General features: G+C 38.7%; 1 protein-coding gene across 9 annotated transcripts in view; it reads left to right on the forward strand.

The window, feature by feature from the left end:
- The window catches only part of WT1 (WT1 transcription factor), an 85,189-nt gene that overhangs the window by 5,007 nt on the left and 58,043 nt on the right, over positions 1-22,139 (forward strand). For 5 of the 9 annotated variants that reach the window (XM_053946724.1, XM_053946729.1, XM_053946725.1 and 2 more), the window contains 3 exons: positions 16,420-16,711; positions 17,459-17,496; positions 17,902-18,033. The exons of 1 other annotated variant lie outside the window; for it this stretch is intronic. The gene's annotated coding sequence lies outside the window, so the exon portion shown is untranslated. Of the gene's footprint in view, positions 1-11,452; positions 11,520-16,419; positions 16,712-17,458; positions 17,497-17,901; positions 18,034-22,139 lie in introns of those variants that run through there. 3 more of the 9 variants (XM_053946733.1, XM_053946726.1, XM_053946728.1) reach the window with 3 other exon arrangements.

The raw sequence follows: 22,139 nt of genomic DNA on the forward strand, positions 1-22,139 counted from the left end.
GGTCAAATTTCTCAGCCTCCTCCCCTGCTTGTTATAGAGATTACTGAATAAAGAAATACAGGACAGGTGCTAGAACTCAGAATTGGAGACATTTTAGGTTACATATGGGAAAAATCAATGTGCTTATTCTCATTATCAATAACAGTAATAACTAAGACAGTTCTCTTTACCCGGTGCCATCTCAAGAATTTACTGGAATTTGTTTATTTGTGTATTTAAATCAGGAGTGTACAAAACAAAAATGCAAGGTGGCCTTTTCTTCTGCTGTGCAAAGAGAAGTGGAGTACACAGCCTTGATCCTTTAGTAAGATTCATTACTGTGGCCCCCTACTTTTTTCCTTCTGAATGATTTTTCTTATAAATCAAAATTCATTTTCATAGTGCTTTTTTCATGGCAACATGTACTATGCATTCTTTGGGTCAAACTTAGACTGAAAGAACTGTGAAGATAAATATAAATCAAAATAATCAGCACTTGGGAATGATTTCCCCTGTGAGGATGAAGATATCTATTCCATATCCCATATACCTGGGGCAGGGACAAGGTGGGTCAGCTGTTTGTGGAATCAGGAGTTGATGCACACCAGTGTGGATGAGATGCCTGCAGCACACAATTCCATACTGCTCCAGCCATTGCCAAAGGATGTTTGGGGCACGTGGGGGTCAGGGGGGAGCACCTAAAACCTCTGTACCTTTGTAGGGTCTAGCCCTGTGTTCTCACTCATGCTGAATGGCCTTTTACAAGTAATCCCACTGATGTCAGAGAGACTTTTCTGTAATAAAATGCTGTCTGACAAGAATATGGATATCAGAATCTGGCCCTGCTTGTACTAATTCCATTTTAATGAATACTTAAATGGAATTGTTATTAAAAAAGTCTATTTCCTAATATTCAATAAATCAAAACTATAAAACCAGCTTGCCAGTTGTTGCCACTCTAGTCAAAGCCATTTTCTCTCGTATTGAAAATAATAGTACATACTGTCTCCATTCAGGAGGGATTAATTGTAATACTTTTATCTGCTTCATAAGATTTATTTCTAATAATGAAGAGCAGAGAAAAGTAGGGGAGCTTTAAACTTTTATTGTTTTTATTAAAGAACCATATATTCATGAGATGTTCCACAAACACGGAGCTCGCTTAACAGAAGCGTGTTTCATGAATGAGCAACTTCAAAGCAGAGTTTTAAAAAAGCTTTGTTCATTTCTCTGGTCATATCCATTTAATTTTATAAGCCTTGAGCACTATGTGATAATGCAGAGACACACATTAAAACCTGCTAAGATTTTGTAGGCTTGTTTATTATTGAGGATTATTGAAGATTATTGCAGCAGTGTTGTGGGGTGCTGCTGGGGAAACCACCTGAGATCAGTAGCAAAACAAAGTTGGCTCTCCATAGGGTAAATGTTTTGGGTTTGAGGTGGTTTCCCCCTACAGATGGAGAACTTCCATGGTGACATCCACACTGAGGAGTGGGAAGTATGCTTATGATGCTGTTTGACTTCAGTGCACGTTAACCAAATAAAAACAAAAAGCAGTGAAAAGAGGGCAAAAAAGAAACTGAATTCACTTAAGTCAACGATAAACATGCTGTTGTATTAAAGCCTGGCAGAAAAATTCTAGCAGAGTATTATTTCCTTGGAATTTGCTAACTCTTTGATATCCAAATGTTTCACAAGGGTGGGGAGTATTCTGTTCCCTCAAGATGTTCTTCTAGACAACAGGCCAGTTTTCAGATTTTATCCTTTTCCACATGCCAGGTTTCCAGAGTCTCTAGCTTTGATGCAGTCCTGGTGACACCCTGATGTGGGGCTAAGGATGCCAACTCCTCCCTTGCTCTGCAGCAGCCTACCAAGTTGTTTTTATAAATGAGGCATTTTCTCTAACCATAAATATTGTTCCTAAAAGGGATACTGAAATGAAGATAATATGACTTTTCAGTAATAGCTCTTCTAATGTCAGCCATTCTGTTTAAACTGTTCAATTTTCAACAGAATTAAAGATCTATGCAGTATATTCTACCTCCTGCAGACTGCAGTTGTTAAAAGAAAATAAATCACTTAAACAGGGTCATGAGCAACAAAGGCCAACGTGGGTTCAAAGTTTACAGGTCTCTGCATTTATCAGGTAGAAATATGCTACGTTTCACTATTTCATAAAATACCCTTTTATGAAAAAGCCATCAATCTTTGCATGGCCTACTAAAACTGATTTCTCAAATGAAAGAAATGAATGATGACGCCAAATCAAAAAATCGTTTATGAGTTTATATTTTTGCAAGACCACCATGACTTTCACATACGTTTTCAATTTTGGTAAGGATGTGATTATCATGTGGATATGTTTTACTCCCACCATTTGTACTAAGGGATCTGTCAGAACTGTGTACCCTTCCTTGAGCAGTTCAGGATTTGTTCAGATTTTTTCATTAATCTATAGTGGGTTTTATCCAGTGATTGTTATCATTTCTGTACATTATCCACTGGTTTATGGGTTATATATAGATATGTATAAAATCACATCTATCATGTGCAAGTTCACATTTAAACTAAGACTGCATTTAAATGACTTTGTTATTTCTCAGAGGTTTCTAACATTTCTGTGGAATGATTTTTGCATTATTCTGTCGCACACTCTACAAAACATCATCTTCCTTACAGATTTTTAGTTGTCCTTCTGGTCTTTCCTTATCTTTGCTATGCTTCCTCCAGGAGTCTCCAAGCTCTTTAACCAAAATGACAATTATGATACTTAAAACCAGTACATTTGTATTTCAGATATTGCAGTACTACAATGTGGTGGTTTGGGGCAGGAACAGTATAAGAAATTATTTCTTATCTGGTAATGACAATACAACGACCAACATGCTGCACTGGAATAAGGAAAATTGATTTCTGTTCTGGGTAAACGCTGTGGTCTCCCTTTGGGTCTGCACAAACCAAATGAGCTTTGGCCTTTCCAGGTCTCCAGTGAAAACAAGCACAAACAAATGAATACGATTTATTAAGTATCAGTCTCATAAGAAGAAGAATGCATGGGGAAGTTATTCCAAACTTTTGAGAAAAAACTTGATGCTTGGGTTTTTAAGGGGAGAATTTTGCTATGGAGTTCATTTTGGAAAAAATGTCATCCTTGCACTGTTTTTTAGGCATTTCATTTTTTTCCAGTTTATTTAGGAATTATCTTTTTTTAACCATCTCTGATTCAGTGATGAAAATGCAAAGTTAAAGAATGTTCTGTGCTTCCTTTGTAACTGAGAAATTATACTTTTGGTCAAATAGGGCATGCTATCTAAACATGTATTTATTCCTATCAACTTTCTCTAGTCCCTCCTAGGGAAAAAAAAAAAAAAAAAGACAAACCCATGAAAAGAATGGAGTTTAGCTTTAATTCTTGGGAAAACCCTTCTGCCAAGTCGCACACAGAGTGTTTGGAGTGGAGTTTCACTGTGGCTGGCATTGCTTTCCTGTAACCTGTGTTGTGGTGGGTCCTTTAACAGCCTGTTCCTGGGTGAAACACAGCTCCAAAGACTCTGGAAAACCTTACAAACAGAGAAAACAGAAACATCTTTCAATGAGCACTTTGCATTACAAACTAAACATTGTCTCAAAACAAAGTCTAGCCTGTCTGATTAGACCAAAAGGTAAAAAAAAAAAAATTCTATTAATCTGGTGATGATCTTAGAGAAAATGTTGCTGTTAGAGCAGGCAAGACAGGAAGTTCTGGATTTTATTTCTTTTTTAAATGAATTTCAGAAGAATGGTACTTACAAGAAATTTGAGGGCTTCTGTCAATGTGCTCCTCAAAGCATCCTGAAAAAAAATTCACAAAACTCTGTAACACCTCCCTCAGGTGCCAGAATAATGCCCCCAAATCCACAAACTGGCTCAGGAGAGCTCAGTGTGCTTTGCCTTCACATCTCTGTACAGAACCCTGTGGTTCTCACAGTCAAGGGCTTGTGGCTGATTCATGAATTAAAAATGCTCCAAGTAGCTGGAAAAATCTGAGGCTGTGTGCATAAAATGTAAAGAGCTCGTTACCCTGCTTGAGAAGTTGTTCATCACTTAATGGATTCTCTACCTGAGGAAAAGCAGATCAAGAGCTCGGCAGCTTTAGGTGTCAAAAAGGCAGTTTCCATTCTAAGTGGAATGGAAGTGTTATCTTAAAAGTATCTTAGAAGCACTTTCCCTCCCTTTGACCCATATAAAATCTGTGGAAACCTTATTAAAAGTCCAAGATATAGCAATATTTTTTTCAAATGGCTAAGATAGTCAAATTCCATTCTGGTGACCGTCTCCACTGTAAACACAGTGTGTAATCTTAAATTTGAAGAGGAAGTCTCCAAAGAAAACTTTATTAATGTGTTCTGTAAGTGCCTGCAGTTTTGCAAGTGCATTAGGATGGTCACACAGGAGTGTGTCATGATGTGTCATGTAGTTTGGTATGCTGCATCTGATCCTGGCTGTTGGGGGATCACTTGGAGGATGATGGATGGAGCTCCAAAACAGCCTGTCAGAACAACTTGTCCAGGGAAGGCAGGGGAAGAGGAGTGGAAAGGTTCTTCATTGTCTCTTCTCAGCCACTGTTTGACATGCCATGAAATGTAAGCATAATTTCCTTCTCTAATAGAACATTGAATGTTTTTATAATCTGTCATTGATTACCGAAGTGTAATCGTAAGAGGTCTGTAGCTGACCCATTGAATCACACTGTTTTTATAGTGTTTTCAATTACAATTTTATTAAAGAGTGAGAGATGTTCTGTGAGGAGTATTGAGAGACATCCATTCCAAAATGAGTGGGAAGCTTGTCTTTGCAGTGTTTTAAGTTCCACTTCCAGCCCTAGTAAAGCCAGGGATTCCAGCAGTTAATGATGTGCTGTTACACTTCAGTTTCATTAGAAGTCAGGTATAACTCAGACTAAATATTGAGTGCCTGTTTTCTCTGTGTGCCTCTGCTGAATACCCCCTTGGTCAACAATGGTTCTCTTCATGCTTGTCTCTGCTCGTGAAGCGATCTTTTCAGGCTTCCAGTCATTTCTCTGTGGCTCTGCCCCTCTTTGTGCTAAAGGCCCCAGAAGTTGTCTCAAGGTTTTGAAGGATATACCCCTCTCTAAGGTACCCCGAGTACAGTGTGCTGCTATTGTATGAAATGCTCACAAGAGAGCAGAGGGATCTCTGAACCTGAATCTGCTCTAAACCAGGGCAGCTTTCTGCTGCTGAAGAATCCACCTCTCACTAGGAGCTACACTACCATTGTATTCTCCCTTGCTCTTTAATTCTAAAAGCACAGTGATACGTGATATGTATTTCTCCTGCTCTGTCCTCAAGGACATACTAATGTGCTGCTGGGCTGGAAATACTTTCTTTAAAAGTACTCAAATGCTGGAAAGCTATTTTTTCAGGATAGCTGCAACTTGAGAACATCTTTTCTTAGGGAAAAGAATGGTTCAGAAAATTCTTAACCATTTAAATGCACTGTGAGGTTTGTAATTAAACTTTAAGTTACAATAAATATATGACCCATGTATTTCAAATAGGTAATGTATAATTATATTTTTTATCTTCATTTTCTGAAGAGTTAATTTTTGTGATAAATCTCATTTTTTTAATGAACTATGTCTTGCTTACATGACTTGGGAATAGGCACTACTCTTCATATTCTTCTTTTTTTTTAAGTTTACTGTATCCTGTTGTCCTTCCTGTCTAAGAAATACCTTCAGGAAACCACGAGGAACATGGAATCAGGCAATCACAAAATCATCTTCAAGGAAGCTTTGCTTACTTCTTGCTGCTGCTGAATTTGATATTGTTCATAGCATGGCTAGATGCTGAAGAGTGATACTGGACGGTTTCAGTTTTGTTCCAATTGACATTTTCCTTTCAAATCTCATATTCCCGATATTGGCATTTTGAAAAGCGAGCATTTCTCTGAATAGCCATGGTCAGGGGTAATTTGCACTGATGAGTAACTTTGAATGTAAATAACACAGAGAGGGATGTTCTTACAAACTCAGAACTCTGCACTCAAAGAGAGCTTTAATAGAAACAGCTTTTTTTTTTTTTAAAAAATTTCCTCCTGTTAGCATTTGGCTGGATTTTCTGTCAGTTGCCTGGTGTATTGGTGTAGTTCTACATTTGGTCTCCCACTTTCCAAATCATCAAGAAAACTCTCTGCTTAAAGAGCAATTATGGGGCTGTGCATGTTCAGTCACCCGGTGGGTTTGAGCGAGAGTCATCAGTTATGTCGCAGCGTGTGTTAGTTTTGTAAGTGTCGTGTGAAGGCTGACAGAGATCACATTTCTGTGTTTTGCTGCTCGGTCCAGCCCATAACCTCCAGAGGTAATGGATCTCTGCAGAACCTCTCTGGAGCAGGTCACCAAACAGTGCAGGATTTCAAGAGCTGATGCACTTTTATTGCTCCAATATCCTTGTCATGGAGGTGATGGGGTTTGGGCTGCGGTTTCAGGTGTCAGTGTGGTTTTACATCTAAGGCTGAGCCCTTTTGGTAAGCTGGATACATTTTTTTTTTTTTAAGAGCTTTTTCTTTTGTTCTTAGAGATGAATTGCTTCTAAGTAATAGGCTTCTGAGTGTACAGATTCATAAATGCTATAGTGGGCAGACTAAATGCCTGTACATGCAGAACAGCTGGATTCCAGCACTGGCAATGCTGTAACAGAGGACTCCAGGTCTGAGAAACTCCTGTGAGAAGCATGAGGAATTTATCAGGGCATGGCTCAATTGCAAATTATATGAATTTGCTGAAGAGAATGACAGCTACAACCAGCCACAACCCTGGGCCAACCACAGACTGATCATGCTGTTGGCAAAGTCACATTTTCTCTGAAGGTATGTTGTGAGAACTGTGGTTGCTGTGTTTTACTCTTGGAACTTACAAGTGCTTGCTAAATGGATGGGGTCTCTGACCACTGAAGACCCAATGTAGCATTATAAAAACCAGAATAATCCAGCCAACTGGATGAACTCCTCTAAAAAGTCTGTTTATTACTAAAAAAATTCACATGGTTATTTTTCCTCCCCCTTTGTAAAAAATGAACATGATAGAGGCCTGGGATTTGCAGGAAAGCTTTGAAGTCCTGGAATGTGTGTTTTATTACATGTGTGTTCTACAGCTCTTTATGCATGCATTTCTCTATTCATTTCTAGTGCAGCAGAGGGCAAGTCTCACCCCACTCTTCCAGTTACAGCAGTTCAGTTCCAATCTCAGCAGTGATAGTCAGGCTCCCTCTGACAGCTCTGGGATTTACATTTGCATGGATGTTCTGGCATGATTTGGGAGTGATACCAGGCTTCACAGCAAGCACTGTGCTAAGTAATCACAGTCTTCCATGGCTCCTTGGGCCCACTGAGGTCCAAGCTTAGAAGCCCTGGCCTTCCCACCAGGAGAGTAACCCCTGCATCAATTTAACATTTCACCAATGACTTTGATTTCGAGGCTTCCTCTTTGCTGTGTGTCTGCGTGGATTTCCAGATGCAGTAGCTCCGTTATCCTGACAGATTTTTATTGCCATATCTGTGCTTTGTTTGTTGCAAAGTGAAAGACTGGACCCTCAAGGGCTGTGTGCTGGGTGTACGAGTCTTCAGACTATTCAGCAGGAATATTTATGCATAGTTCTTTCACTGGGAATAAACATTTATGGCAGCACTGAAACACCTATCATAACAGTTTGAACTGAAGTATGACAAAATTTGAAAGGTTGGGATCTGGACCCAAATACTTGGAAATACTTGAAGGTTATTTTTCTTTTGAATTGTTTTTTAATAATTTTTGTTGGAAAGAATTTTTTTTTTCTGTGCACTGTAGTAAGGTGAGGCCTATAAAAACTTGCTTCCCTATTTTCCTGTTAAATGTGCATGTTAAAGGTTTTTAGTGGCACTGAGTCTATTTTGTGTTCTTTAGAAAATAAGACATGAGGACTTTTAAAAGCTGTTGTTTTTCTTGACTTCACCTTCATTAATCTTATTTAGTTTCTGTAAGAGGCTATTTCGTGAGCTCCACCGATGGGTAATGTTTTCTTTTCCAAAGTTCATGATTCTTCTATTCAAATCACTAATTTTCACTGTTACACTCCAGTGGTTTAGTGCTTCCCAGGCCTCCAGGAATGAGTTTAATTAGCAATGCTGAATAAATTCTGAGACATGATTCATCTTTCTTGTCACTCAGATCTAACTAACGAAATTGCAATTTAAAGATGTGCTTAAAAGCCCTGTGAGAATAGCTTCTCCTGTCCAACTGGGAAAAGACTCAGATGTCAAGTTGGAAATGAGGATTTCACCTGGCTGCCTGTTTTCAATTTAGCTAAAAGATACAGGATTCAGTCATATGTCCTTAAAGTCCCTGGTATATTGTTTTAAAAATACTGAGCTATGAGCTGTACTTGGCACATACATTCCAAATTAAAGCTCTGCATTTGGGCTTTTTTAGATGAAGTAATTGACTTGACAAATTTCAAAACTATCCTAGATTTAATTTCTAATGTGATTTAATTTGTCTCCATATTTTAATATTTTGAACCCAAAATACAGATGAGAAAATGTCATTCTCCAGTGATCCTAACTGTTGCAGTGCAGAAATCCAAATTTTGCTATGTCCTTTTCTCTGAAGCAGGAGAAGGTGGATTTCTGAGACACAGTGTCACGAGGGGAAAGCAGGGAATGCAGGAAGGGAAAGGAGTGAACTCCCAAGGTGATGTTTAGATTTAAACCCTTGTTCTGGCATGTCCCAGGAGGCACTGCCAGCAGCATGGAGAGCAATAGGATTTTGCCAGGCTCTGTGTCCTTCTGTGCACAAGGATCAGCATTTTGCACCATCAATGGATGATAGCACTTCCTCCAAACACCTGTGGGAAGATTTAAATGTAGTTTTCCAGAATTTATAAAAATGGATCAAAAGAGTAACTTAGGAGAGCTGTAAAGCCAAATGAAGCTGAACTGCCTAAATCCGAGGTTTAATTCTCAAACTACTTGCTCTACTCCAGCACGTGGAGCACTGTGAATAAAAAATATGGATTGTTTAGCACCTTTCCTATGTAGGCACAAAGAATTTAAGGACAAATTGTGGCTGTAGCCAGTTCCCTGGATTTTGTCAGATTCAGACAGATCCTGAATGTTATGTTAAGGTAACCTTAAAAGAATCCCCATGCTATTAATTTTCTATTTATTGCAGTTACACTGACCCTAATGAATTTTTTTAAATTAATTTGACAGATGTCACAAATATTTTCAATGCAGTTTAACATCATTAAATATAACCTTTCCTAGAAAAAAGGTTGTATGAAATGAATGTATGGTGAGTGCCAGTGCTGGATGCTGGAAAGTCATGGGTGTCACAAAGGACTTAAAACACAAAAAGTTAGGGAGTAATGTTTATGGGGCAACTTTACAAGGTTCTCCCTCCCATGCCTCATCAGTGCATCTCACCTAGAAACACAAGCTCCTCTAAAAAGGAATCTGTATATTAGTTTAGCATTTAGCTGTTGTGTATAGCTGATCATGCCTTCAGAACCAAATTCAGTGACCTTAAAACTTTTTTTCAGATTTTAATATTTTTTTTTTATTTCTGTTACTTTGCTGACCTGTAAAAGCTAACAGGGCTAAATGGAGCCTCTGAAAAGGAAGGGTTATTCCACTTCCTTGGATCTTGTTTTATGTGAAGCTTGCACAGTTTTTTTTGCACCTGGTGGACCTAGTTCTGCTTGGAAGAATGACAAAAAAATAAATCATAGTTCCTTACCTTGCATGTGAACTTGTGGAACAGTGCAAATACATAGTTATAATCCAGGCCATCAGAAATATAAAATGAATGACTTGAGGACTGGATTCTACTGGATTCCAATACTTTTATAAACTTTAGAGCATTGGTAGTGTCCCCAACTGGAATATAAATAAAGCAAACCCTTCCAAAGGTTTATAGGACTGTACTTGGTGCTCTCTTACTGCCCTAATTTATGATTGTTGGAAATTCACAAGCTGTGAAATGTGTTGGTCACAGAGCTGATGGCAATAACTTCAGAATATGAATGAGAGCATCTGGGTTGCTATTTGCCTTTGTTTCACAAAGTCAGCTTTTTATCTTTGCATCATTTAACCCCAGAAATATGGCTGGGTTAGACAGGCAAGTGGAGCCTTCCATGGAACAGAAGATTTGCTTTCTCTAACTTCAGTAGTTTCTTCTGTGAAAAAAAATCTACCTTTTTCTTTACCACCTTTGGCTGCTCCTCTATAGGAATACAAAGCAAATAAAGGTAAATAAAAATAAGCAGTAGCTTTCCTCCGTAAAAGCGAAAAAGTGATAAGACCCAGAAATTCTTTATTTTATGTTCACTTTATAGTGGCTTGGGTAAGCTGAAGGCCCAGGCAGCAAGCCTGCATGGCACTCAAATCTCATTTAAACCCCACTTTGCAGACTTTCATTAGTGCATATAAATTTTGCTTGGCTTTAGTTACAGATGAATTTCCCCGTGCCTAACTTTCATGCTTTGGAGTTTCACTTTCCATATTTGTTAAATGGTGGAGAAATGATTTAGCTTTCTCAAATATTTATCAATTGCCATGAGGTTTTCTTGGGCAGAAAATTATGTTATTGAGTCTTGCTATTGTTCACCAAAAATGGGCATCTGCTGGAGATTGTTACTGTGTGCTAAAACTTCTTTTGTGTTTGATGTCCAGAATTTTGAGACTAAATCAGGGATACCTTGGTGTAATTTAATGGTCTGAGCTATGTGGGAGTTCAAACCAGGTAATGACTCTGGCTGCTTCAAATCTATGCCCTACTAAGTGGTTTTTTTTTTACCAGAAGAAGAGGAAACCTTAATTTCTATGGGAATTGGTGAATCTGAATCAAGGCACTGATACTTTGTGATAGCCAAACCAGGATCATTCTTTTATTGTGCTGTGACTGGATATGGCATCCCAGCCTGCATTTGTTTGCAAACTTCTTGATACTTTTCTGAATTGATGGGTTGGTATAAATAAAACTTACAGGTTGTCACCATATCTTATTTTCTGGCCTTACCTGATTTGTAAGCTTATCTCAGCAGAGCTGAGATAATAGAAGATATTATTTGTGATTAATGCCCTTGCTTGACTTCACCTGTATTTTTGGATACAATTTTCTGTTTGAGTACTACTTTTACTGCCTCCAGGCCCCTTGGTACAACCATACATACAAAGCACCATATAGACTGGCCAGCTCTAAAGAAACAGACTGAGGACAAAAAAGATAGAAATAAGATTTTCTTGGAAGAGTGAAGGAGTTTTGCATCCAGTGAAGCATGAAACTCTTTCCTTTCACTTCCAGATGGGTTCTGTCTCATGACCAGCAGAGAAACCATCTTCCTCCTTCTTTTCTGAGCAGCAAGAGCTCTATAGCCAGGAAACAGCAGTGAGCCAGGGCTTGAAAGGCTTGGATCAAAGGAGATATGTTCACCTCTGGTGCCTTAACCTAGCTTTGGTCAAGCTGGAGAGAGGTCTGGGATGAGCTCATGCCAAAGCACTCGGTGAGTGCAGATGGTGTCACCAAACTGGGGCTCCTGGTGGGGTAATCAAGGGAGAGGACATCACAATTGGTGCTTTAGTGTTTGAGTGCTTTAGTGTTTCTAGTGCTTCAAAGAACAGCCCCTGAGCATGAATGCAGAGGTAACCCATCAGCTGTGTTGTGCTGCAAGCTGCCCTTCTGCTGGGGCTGTCCAGCCCTGGCCATGGGGGTGGATTTTCACAGGTGACCACTACAGATCTCTGCTTTGTGGACAAAATTTTGAAATGAAGAGGAAGGAGGGAGCTGGTGCAGCCTGGAACTCCTCATTCTTTCACTTCGAGCATGCAAGTTAGTTGTTCTGTGTTTACTTCAGACTGACCAAAAAGAGTTCCAAAAAGAGCTCATTACTTGTTTATGTGTTTCTAATGCATTTTGAAGAGCTTATTTACAGAGGTGTCAGTTTGACATTGATAATTTATCATACTAAAATGGCAATGAGTTCCTTTGGAAAGCTAGCCTTGCTCTCATGCATACCTTCTCTCTCTCACTGAGGTTTGTTTATTTTACACTCCTCTTTTGAGGTTTTGGGTCAAGCTACGTGCTGGAGCTTCCTTTCTGCAGTTTAGATGTTGAAAAGCTCTTAGATCAACAATGTGAGAGGAACTATACAAATATTTTCAAGTGTCCTGAATGGCCGATGGTTTTGAAGAAGGTGTAATATTAAAGATCATAGGTAGAGCATTTGTTCTCTCCAAGCAGAGTGCAGATATCGTGTGATATGTCATTGTTTTATCAAGCTTGATTTGATGTGGAGATAGCTGAAATACCTCTGCAATGTGCTGCTGCTAAGGATGTGTGTAGTGTGTATATATATATATATATTTGTCTTAACCTTTTTGAAATTATCAATTGATAATTGTTCTGTAGCTTTTTTTTTTTTCCAGCCTGTAAATGGTTATCGTTCTACCTTCTTTTCTTGGCTGAGAAATTTTTTGTCTGTCACAGGACATCATGCTCCAGTGGCCTATAATAAATATCTTATTATTTATATATTGCATTTAAATTGCTGAATTCCTTTTCTTTTACATGTTGAAACTTTAATTCTAGATAGGCTTCACAGCTTATGTTCATGATCAGAGCATACCTTTTCCAACCAGGGTACACTTTCTTTTCAGGGTTTCTGTTTTCAAGAATTTTAAAAATGAGTATTTTACTCAGCTGGTGGTTGGGTGATTCTAACTTAGTGTTTCATTACTGCATTATGTTTTTATTTCCTCTGCTGGATGCTAGCACTGGAGTTGCAGAGAAATTAAACCAAGATTCTCTGTCATTTACTGTACAATTAATCTTCTAATCAATTTAGGTAATGTATTTCTAATTTGGATCCCTGTTCACTTGTTTTACCACTGAAAGGAAGAATCCACAAGAGATGCTCGGGTTCATGTCAGTGTTTTCTTCTTCTAAGGTTTCCACAGCCCACTTGGTGGTCCCTGACCATCACTTATGGTTCAAGAGTCTCTCCAAACCCAGTGACCTTAGGTAGTTGCAAAAAATCCATTCCAGAGCCTGGAGTCCCACTGGGCCTCTGCTGGTGGAGGAGTGGAGGATACCACGCTGAGTCCCAGCCCTTTTCCTTAGGGCAATATCTGTAAAAACAAATGCAATCTAAGCAAACATTCGATTAATTTTGATCTCATTGTCAACTTCATTGTGCCTGGTTTGGCTGTGTCTGCTTGCAACAGTGGAGAAGCTTGGCTAATAGTCTTGCAAATGCTGTATTCTGGAAACTTTCTTTTTCTTTCTGGAAACCTTTTCTGGTTATATGATACCGTATGGGCAAGCAAAAGTGATTAATTGTGCACAACTACAATGCCAGCTTTTCCCCCAAGCCTATTATAAAAAAGCCCTGATGTTGCCAGTCATGAAGTCAGTTTCAATTCTAAGCAGATACAATTTTTCTTCATTAAATCCATGGTGGCATTTACTTGGCAATGGGAATTTTGTGATCAGAACGTTCAAGTTTTAAATTCTTTCCCAGTCAGATGCAAAATGCAGCTGTGGGTTTCTCACAGTGAGGACTAAGCAAACAGTAAGATCCCAGTGAAAACAATAAGCACAGTGTAATTCAGAATATTTTGATATTTTGCATAGTAGCTTTTGTAAATATCGAAGGATTTTGTCTGCAGTTTAGAGATAACTTCTGTTCAACAACAGCTGCAGCAGAGTGGCTCAGATTATGCAGCTGCCTTGGAAGAGCCTGGACTAAACTCACCCAGTTGTAATCAGGTTGCAGATTTGTTACCTGGGAGTTGAGAAATGAGCCTGAAAGAGGCAGGAAATTGCTTCAGAGGGGTAACTGAGGTGCAGATAGTCGGGCAGAGAGCTGAGCTGAGCCTGGGAGAGGACTGGCTGTTGAATATTGCATCGGCAGGGATGGGAGCCCAGGGCCTGCAGCTCCTCAGGATTATCAGTCCCAGCAGGCAGGGGTGATTTGTCAGGGTGCAGGCTGGGAGACAGGGAAACCCAAATCCAGCTGCACCGCTTCGAAGCTGTAAATCTGCGAGCACTTTGGGAAAAGGATGGTTCTTCTTACAATTAGATTTCTCCAAATAAGAAAATTGTCATGTCTCATCACCAGCCTCGTGCTTTTGGAGACATCTGTGTTTAGCTTACTGCAGATTAAAAAAACAAAAAGGCAACAAAGAAGTAAAATTTTCAATTCCTCCCTGTGAATTTGTTTAGATTAAAAATGAGCAGGCTTTGTATGTAAAAGGAAGGTACAGTCTACCTAAGTTAGAGAAGTGATGAATTATTATCAGAAAGGTTATTTTTATCTCTAGTGGTTGATCTACAAATGGCAAATCCTGTCTTGGAGAAAGTAGTTTATCATGGGCCATAAAGCTGGAATAGCAGTGCTACATTCAGAGTCATGGTTTTATCTTAAAGGGACTTCTTCTTATGATTTGGCTTTATACAGAATCCAATAGGAATAATCACAGCTGTAAGAATGGTTCACAGAAATTAGAATACCAAGTGTATTCTAATATGATTTGGCTTTATACAGAAGCCAATAGGAATAATCACATCTGTAAGAATGGTTCACAGAAATTAGAATACCAAGTGTAAGCCATATTTTCATATGTGGTGGGGGTGACAATAGCATAAAACAACATTTAAAGATAAGTATTTGAGACTTCAGGTTGTAGAGTTGTACATTACACAAACTGGATTTTTGGATGCTCTATTTTTTACCTCTTGTCACAGCTCCTGAGGTCCCACTGTGGTGGACTGAATGTGTTCCTGAATTAGCCACAGTAGCATTTATTAGATTATGTGTAAGGATTCTTTTAGAAAGTTCCTCAAATACCTTGAGAAGGTGTGTTTTACTTAAAAACCAGGAAGGGACTCATACATATGACTTCAACACCTTTTAAAATCCAAACTGTTCATAGACAAATGATCTTTATCTGTTCAGGATTTACCTGGGTTAGTTTAAAAGGATCAGCTTCTGTCTGTGTTATTCAAAGGACTGTATCACTAAGGTTTAAATTAGATTTTTAAGAATGCAGTGTGTTAGATATTTGGGGATGCAGTGTATTTGATATTTGGGGATGCAGTGTATTTGATATTTGGGGATGCAGTGTGTTAGATATTTGGGGATGCAGTGTATTTGATATTTGGGGATGCAGTGTGTTAGATATTTGGGGATGCAGTGTATTTGATATTTGGGGATGCAGTGTGTTAGATATTTGGGGATGCAGTGTATTTGATATTTGGGGATGCAGTGTGTTAGATATTTGGGGATGCACTGTATTTGATATTTGGGGATGCAGTGTGTTAGATATTTGGGGATGCAGTGTGTTAGATATTTGAAAATGCAGTGTGTTAGATATTTGGGGATGCAGTGTGTTAGATATTTGGGGATGCAGTGTGTTAGATATTTGAAAATGCAGTGTGTTAGATATTTGGGGATGCAGTGTGTTAGATATTTGGGGATGCAGTGTGTTAGATATTTGAGAATGCAGTGTGTTAGATATTTGGGGATGCAGTGTGTTAGATATTTGAGAATGCAGTGTGTTAGATATTTGGGGATGCAGTGTATTTGATATTTGGGGATGCACTGTATTTGATATTTGGGGATGCAGTGTGTTAGATATTTGGGGATGCAGTGTATTGTGCACACCCCCAACCCACTCCCAAGTGTATTTGGGCTAAGAATAAAGGGTGTAGATTCTCTTAAAACATAAATTTGGGAGTGTTTTCCTCAACACTTGCACATCTCCAGACTGTAAACTGTTTAGACGGCCTTTCAGATTTTATTTGCAAACCATGGAGAGTACAGCAGAAGCAGCCATACATGGTCCCTGAGTTATTCATGTTCTCACTTACTAAACAACACTACCTAAAGCAGGGAGATAGGAGCTTAATTTGGAAAGATGTTTGTCCTGCAGCACACTCTGTCCATACCCCCCAGCAGAGGCACAGAAACAGGCCATGGCAGATAACAGCTGCCTTTGGTGTCCCCAGAAAACACAGGGACTACAAAAGGAGTTGGTGCTATTTCTGTGGAAACAAAAGATGTAGCCTGGAAGAAAATGCCTGTGAAATAACAGTAACAAAAATAGCTTAAAATATACTTAGGAAATGCTGGGCCAGTTCCACAAAGACATAAGTAAACAGAGCTTTAAAAACAAGCAGAGCTGTTTATCAGGGGAGAGATTTTCAAAATGGCATAACTGCAGTCAGCCCTTGCTGTGGTGACACAAAATCCTTTCTCTTGTTTGGACTATGGTCAAACTGATTTAAAAATACATCTTAAATACCTGCTACAATATATTATAATGGGCATGTCACCTGGTTGCTTCCAGTCTACTAATTGCAAATTTGCCCTCAAAACAACTTTTATTTTTCTTTTATTTTAGAGTAAACTAAAAGAGGAAGAGCCCATATGTTTCCACAGGAGGTGTAGCTGTGATCCTCTCTGAGTTCCAGGAAACCAGAGTATTCCTCCTACCAAAGTGAAAGTTCTGTACCCAGTGTGAAAAGGAAAAGCAGCCACTCAGGTCACTGATACCTATTGACCATAGAGTGAATTTTTGAACTGCTCTGTTTTCTTCAGAGCAGGAGGCATTAAAGCAGCTTTTCTAAAATGTTGCATGTGAACAGTTATGCTGAGCTTGAAGGGTGAAACCATTTAACAGGGAAAATAAACAGGTAAGTCTAGAACAAGTAAAACAGTAAACAATTTGTAATACCAGAAGAGCATCCATATAAAGAATTATGCACATATACAAAGGATTTATCACTTACAGCTCACTTTGACTTGGATCCAAGTGAGTATTCCATTCCCATCTGAATCTTTCTGTTTAGTTTTGTTTCAAATTCCCTTTTCCAAGCTCTGAACAGTGTATTTGAGATGGCTAGTTTGTTAGTATTTTATCATGAGAGCTAAAATAAATTCTGATTCCTTCCTGTGATGAGAAGGATGTACAGATTTTTTTAAAAATCAACTTTTTTTGCAGACAGCTTTTATCTATTTTCTATTCAGTGTGATTAAATGTACAAAAAAATGCCTTCTCTGAACTAACACTTTGGTCTCTTATTGGTTGGAGTGGAAATCTTTCATGTGGTGCTTACTCAGATTAGCCTTATCTCCATGTTGATCAATAGTCCATCTCTTAAAACTGAAATACCAGGCTGATAACTGTAATCCTGCTTTTTAGCTCTGATAACTCTTTTAAACTCCAGAGCTGAAGCTGCTGGAGAATCTCTCACACACTGCAAAGATTATTTGTAAGATTAAGTTGACCCTGTACACCTTGACTTAGAAAGTTTTATATTCTCTTGTAGAAATACTGAGGAGGTAGTAAAGGAGTTGCTCTAACCTATGTTTGTTGAATGATTGTTGTTAGGAGACAAAATTACAGTCAATGAGGAACATTTTTTTTTTTTTAATTTAAGCCTTTAACCAATGAGGATGCATGCTCTGGATTTCAAAGGTTTGTAAAATAACAGGTTATTAAAATATATAACTTTGAAAACACAATCAAGTTCAAAATCTCTTCAGCTCTGTCTACACCCTTTTTTTTCACTTCTCTTTCTATGCTACCAATATGAAAGAGTATTGGTGGCAAACAAGGAATCCAAATTCTGATATAATCCTGAAGGGAATTCTAGCAGAGATCACTGCTAGAAATTAAAGCTCTGATGATATGACTATTTGCCCAGTACTTCCAAAGAGCTGTACAAAGCAGATACAAAGAAATCAACATATTTATATCATTTCCACATTTCTAAGAGCAATGACATTAACAATTAAAAAAAAAAAAAAAAACAACAAAACAACAAAAACCCAACAGTAAGAAATCCCACAAACAATTTTTGTTGTTTCCTCTTGAATTTAGGAGAATGGTCAGCCCCAGCTAACCAGTTCTAGATGAACCTGCTTGAGCAGGAGGCTGGACCAGAGGACCTCCAGATGTCCCTTCCAACTCAACCACCCTGTGATTCTGTGAAGACCAGAATATTACTGGGATGTGAGTTGAAATGTTCTATATATAAAAACAATCACTCAGTAAAAATTGTTCATTTTTTTACAATGGTTGTAATTCACTTGCCCATTAAGCCTGTATTATCATTTTATATTTGAACACGCAGTGGAAACTTGCCCAAAACAAGGCTGTTGGTTCAGCCTTCCAAAATAAAGAGGTGGGTTTGTTTCTTTTTAAAAATCCATTTATAAAATGGATTAAAAAGCATTAAAAAGTGATTGGCCCAGGGTGTTCTGATGCTGTGTCTGTGCCTCTCCAGTGCTGAGCTGTAGACCAAACACTTGAGTCCTGAGCACGTTGAGTTTTTAGTAAATACTGATCAAAAAAACAATGGGGGAAAACAGCAGGAAAAGGCTAATACACTTATTTTTAGGAAATTGTCTGACCTTGGTTTTGCTAATTGCTAGTTCCAGAAGAAAAACAATTTATTCTTTGATTCTAGTCCTTCACTTTGAAGATTATTGTTAATTGCACATATCAGTCTTTGTTCACTTGTTGATACACACATAAGGTAAAGTTCTTGTTCCTTTAGTATTTCTAAATGCAATTGTCTAACCTTCCACATTCTCATTAAAAGGCTTTGCATGATTTTTTTCCCATGGAAATTCCAACTTGGGTTGGATGGCTCTTCTAAGGCAGGGGTTTATTTTGATTTGGCATGCAAAATTTAACAAACACATCATAATTTAGTTAAGTGTTTTTAAAGAGATTCAAGATTTTGAATGGATGTGCTTAAATTCCTGAGCTGCTGATATCACTGCTGATACCAGGTGAAATTACTTGAGCTCTGGGGAAGGCCTTTGAATTCAGAGGCTGAGTAAGAGACCAGAATGTAACTTTTTACAGGGGAAAGGAGCATTTTAAACATCCTACACTGGGATGGCAGCACGAGCAGTATAATAAGCACAGCTTCTTACAGCAGCATGTGCAGAAGCTGTAAATCTGCTGCTGGAGGGCTCAGCAAGGGCTGTGAATTCCAACACTTCTCTGAATTAACTGGAGCAGGGAAGGGATCCTGACGGTCATGAACCTGTCTCTGTTTCTCCTTGCCACCTCAGAGTCTCCCAGAGCACTCTGGGACAAGCTCTCCCTTGGTCTCTGTTTTCATTTGTCAGGGGAATAAAGGTAAAACTCTATTGAACTCTCAGTCTCAGGTGGGTAATATGTTCCTTTCCTTTTCCTTGTTTGAGAGGGATTTTTTTTTTTTTTTATTTAAGTGAGGCATTTGTCCCTCTCCTAAAACCCCAAATGGTTTTTGAGGATGAAGGTGGGGAAAAAAAAATAATGTCCCTACTGTACTGAAGGGTTTCCTCCCTTGAGCATCCCAAAGGCAGGAGACAAAATACAGCAATTCTTTCTGCAAAAAACAAATGCTGACTCTCAGCAGAGCACAATCTTGGCTTCATCCATCAGGAAACTACAAGGAACAGCATGAGGCTTACACAATCACACACTTCCACCCATGCTCTGGGCTTACCTCCTCACACCTCAAATTTGCTGCAAAACTTTCTGTTCGGTTCCCTGCTTGTTTTTTTAACATTTCTGAGAACATCTTTGTTCAGCTTGTGGGATTTCTGTAAACGTGCTTCAGTTTTGTGAACAGCAGTGCTTAAATTAATGTGAAATTAAATGAAAAAAAGGGTGTTTTACAGTGAGGTATTCTCTCTCTGCTATTGCTCAACAAAGTGAAGTGAGGACTCGGCCTTTGTAGTGATATATAGTGTTTACTTAGTGTCAGATGTAGGTGTGGCTATCAGGGAAAATTGTTGCAACATATTCTTTCTTTCACAGTGTGCAATTAAGAGTGATATTATTTGTAATTAATTGAGACTGAGATTTCTTCAAAGCTGCTCATCATTAGTTTCTATGTACCCTGCAATGGCTTTTTTTTTCCCCTATACTGCTATGGCAGTATAAAGTGATTGGAAAATCCCTGCAGCTGGTAGAGAGGGAAGCAGACACTCCCTAAAATTTCCCTTCTGAGGTTTTATTACTGGTCATGCTCAATAAATGACCTCATCACATAGTGCATATTGTGAGAGGGTTTACTGGGAAGTGGAGGTGCTCTTGGTGGCCTAGAGCTGATCTCGGGAGGATAGAAGTGAGTTAAGCCTTTAGGGTTCCTAAAACTGAGTCTGTGAGAAAGAAGACCAAAATCTTGGAGTGAAAAAATACTTTAAATCTGTTACTTGTGATGGCAAGGGAGTACTGTGTTTCCAAGACATATTGCAGTGGCAGAATTACAGCAGTACTAAACCCTGAGCATTCTTGCCCTGGGGTAGGAGTCAGGCCTTTTCCACACCAGTGCTGGCTTCTCCCACATCAGCTCGTGGTGGCTGGGACACCCGAGTGGGAAGTGCAGGGTGAGATCCAGTGGGAGATAAAACAAAATTATTATTTGTTGGTAATGAGCTGCCTGGTGATGTCTCATGGTAAATATGATTAAGAAAGCACTAAACAGAGTAGCTGTAGCCTGTTCCCTGTTGTTTTGGGTTTCAAAACACTTGTTTTGTGTCTTTGGCAAAAAAAATGGGGGAGTGGTAGTGGCATTGAATGAGAGGGTGAACTTAGCCTGAAGTATAGTTTCCTTTTGCCAAGAGCAAAGAAATTATAAAAACAAATTCTTGGCTGAAAACTTAAAAGGATAGGTTTGGAATGTTATCTTAAAGGACGTTACAATCCTGGAGCTTCCAGTCATACCCCAGATAAAGCACTTTGTTTATACATTACCCCATTTCACATACAATGCTTCTATGGGAGATGGGCTATAAGGATTCATCCTGGGTTTGGAGGACAAAGAGTTTAATAAGATTTTCTTTCTGTAATCTGCTGGTTTTATGCATCACACATATAATCTACGTTTTTGCAGCGAGTACTAGTTAAACTGTTCAAACAGCTTTCATACTGTTGTTCTAGGATTTACTCCCTTTCAGGAAGCCAAGAGAAACTTTAGAAATCCACAGTATTTACATCAGTGTGACCTGGAAAAGAATCCTGGGCAGAGTTTTTAATAACACCTTTACCATCCACTTTAGACTTTAATTTGAGCTTTTATCTTTGTGTTTTGTTTTAAAGAAAATGAGACTGCTGGAGCTGTGAGAATTAAATTGGTGTTGCCATTTCTATGCTGATAAAGTACCTGAAGTTGGACATTTCCAGCAATGTGGGTACCTTCATGACTGAGAGAGCTCAGTTTAAATAAATTTAGCATAATCAGTATATGGATCAGTTTAAATAATGTTTAGCATAACCAGTAGCTACTGAAAAACCTCACTGCCTTACAGCAAGTGTTGCCACCCCTCTTTGTTGTTGAAAACAAACCACAAAGTGCTGAATTTTGGGTTTGTGGGCTTTGGCACCAAAAGAGGGTACAGTTGTGGCTTCCACCGCAGTTGAGAGCAGAACTCCTGTTGTCCACAGTGGCAGCAGGATTTCTCTGTGCAGCAAAGCATGGGAGAGCTGCAGAAGATCTGTAAATGTTTCTGATCATTACTAACTTTGGTTCTCCTTAGTGCTAAGGAGAAAATTAGCTTTTTGCCTTGAATGTGTGGCATTTTCACTTCCTTTAATTCTGCTTGGTAATTTGCTCTTGCTTGTGCCTGACTTAAGGGCCTACAGAACAGAAGGTGTGGTCTTCTAAAATAAACTTGTGTTGTTTTTGTGGGATCCACTTGATGTTTTGTACTTTTGCTTTAGCAGTAAAAGTGACTTTGCTGACAGCTGGAGTAATTGCTGTGCATGGAATAAAACTGTCTTGGTTTTCTTGCTCCATTTCTAAAATTTAAGTGTATTCTTGCAGATCTAAGCTGAAATACAGAGATAAATTTTTGCTCTATGCCATAAAAATGGTTTATATATTTTTCTGATGCTTGAATGTGCAGAAGACACATGTAATCATTATTGAAAGGTAAAAAAGAGAATGGGGCAGATTTGGAGGCAATGAATTTTATTTTTATATCCCATTCTTTCTCATTGTTCATTATTTATACAAGCTCTACTAGTCCTTTTTCCAACTCCCCTTAGAATTAATGAGAGCTAGAACAAGTACAAAGAGACTTTTGTAGATGTTTAAAAGATGAAACACTTTTCAG

This window comes from Vidua chalybeata, chromosome 6 (genome assembly GCF_026979565.1).
Source record: "Vidua chalybeata isolate OUT-0048 chromosome 6, bVidCha1 merged haplotype, whole genome shotgun sequence".
Classification (NCBI taxonomy): Eukaryota; Metazoa; Chordata; class Aves; order Passeriformes; family Viduidae; genus Vidua; species Vidua chalybeata.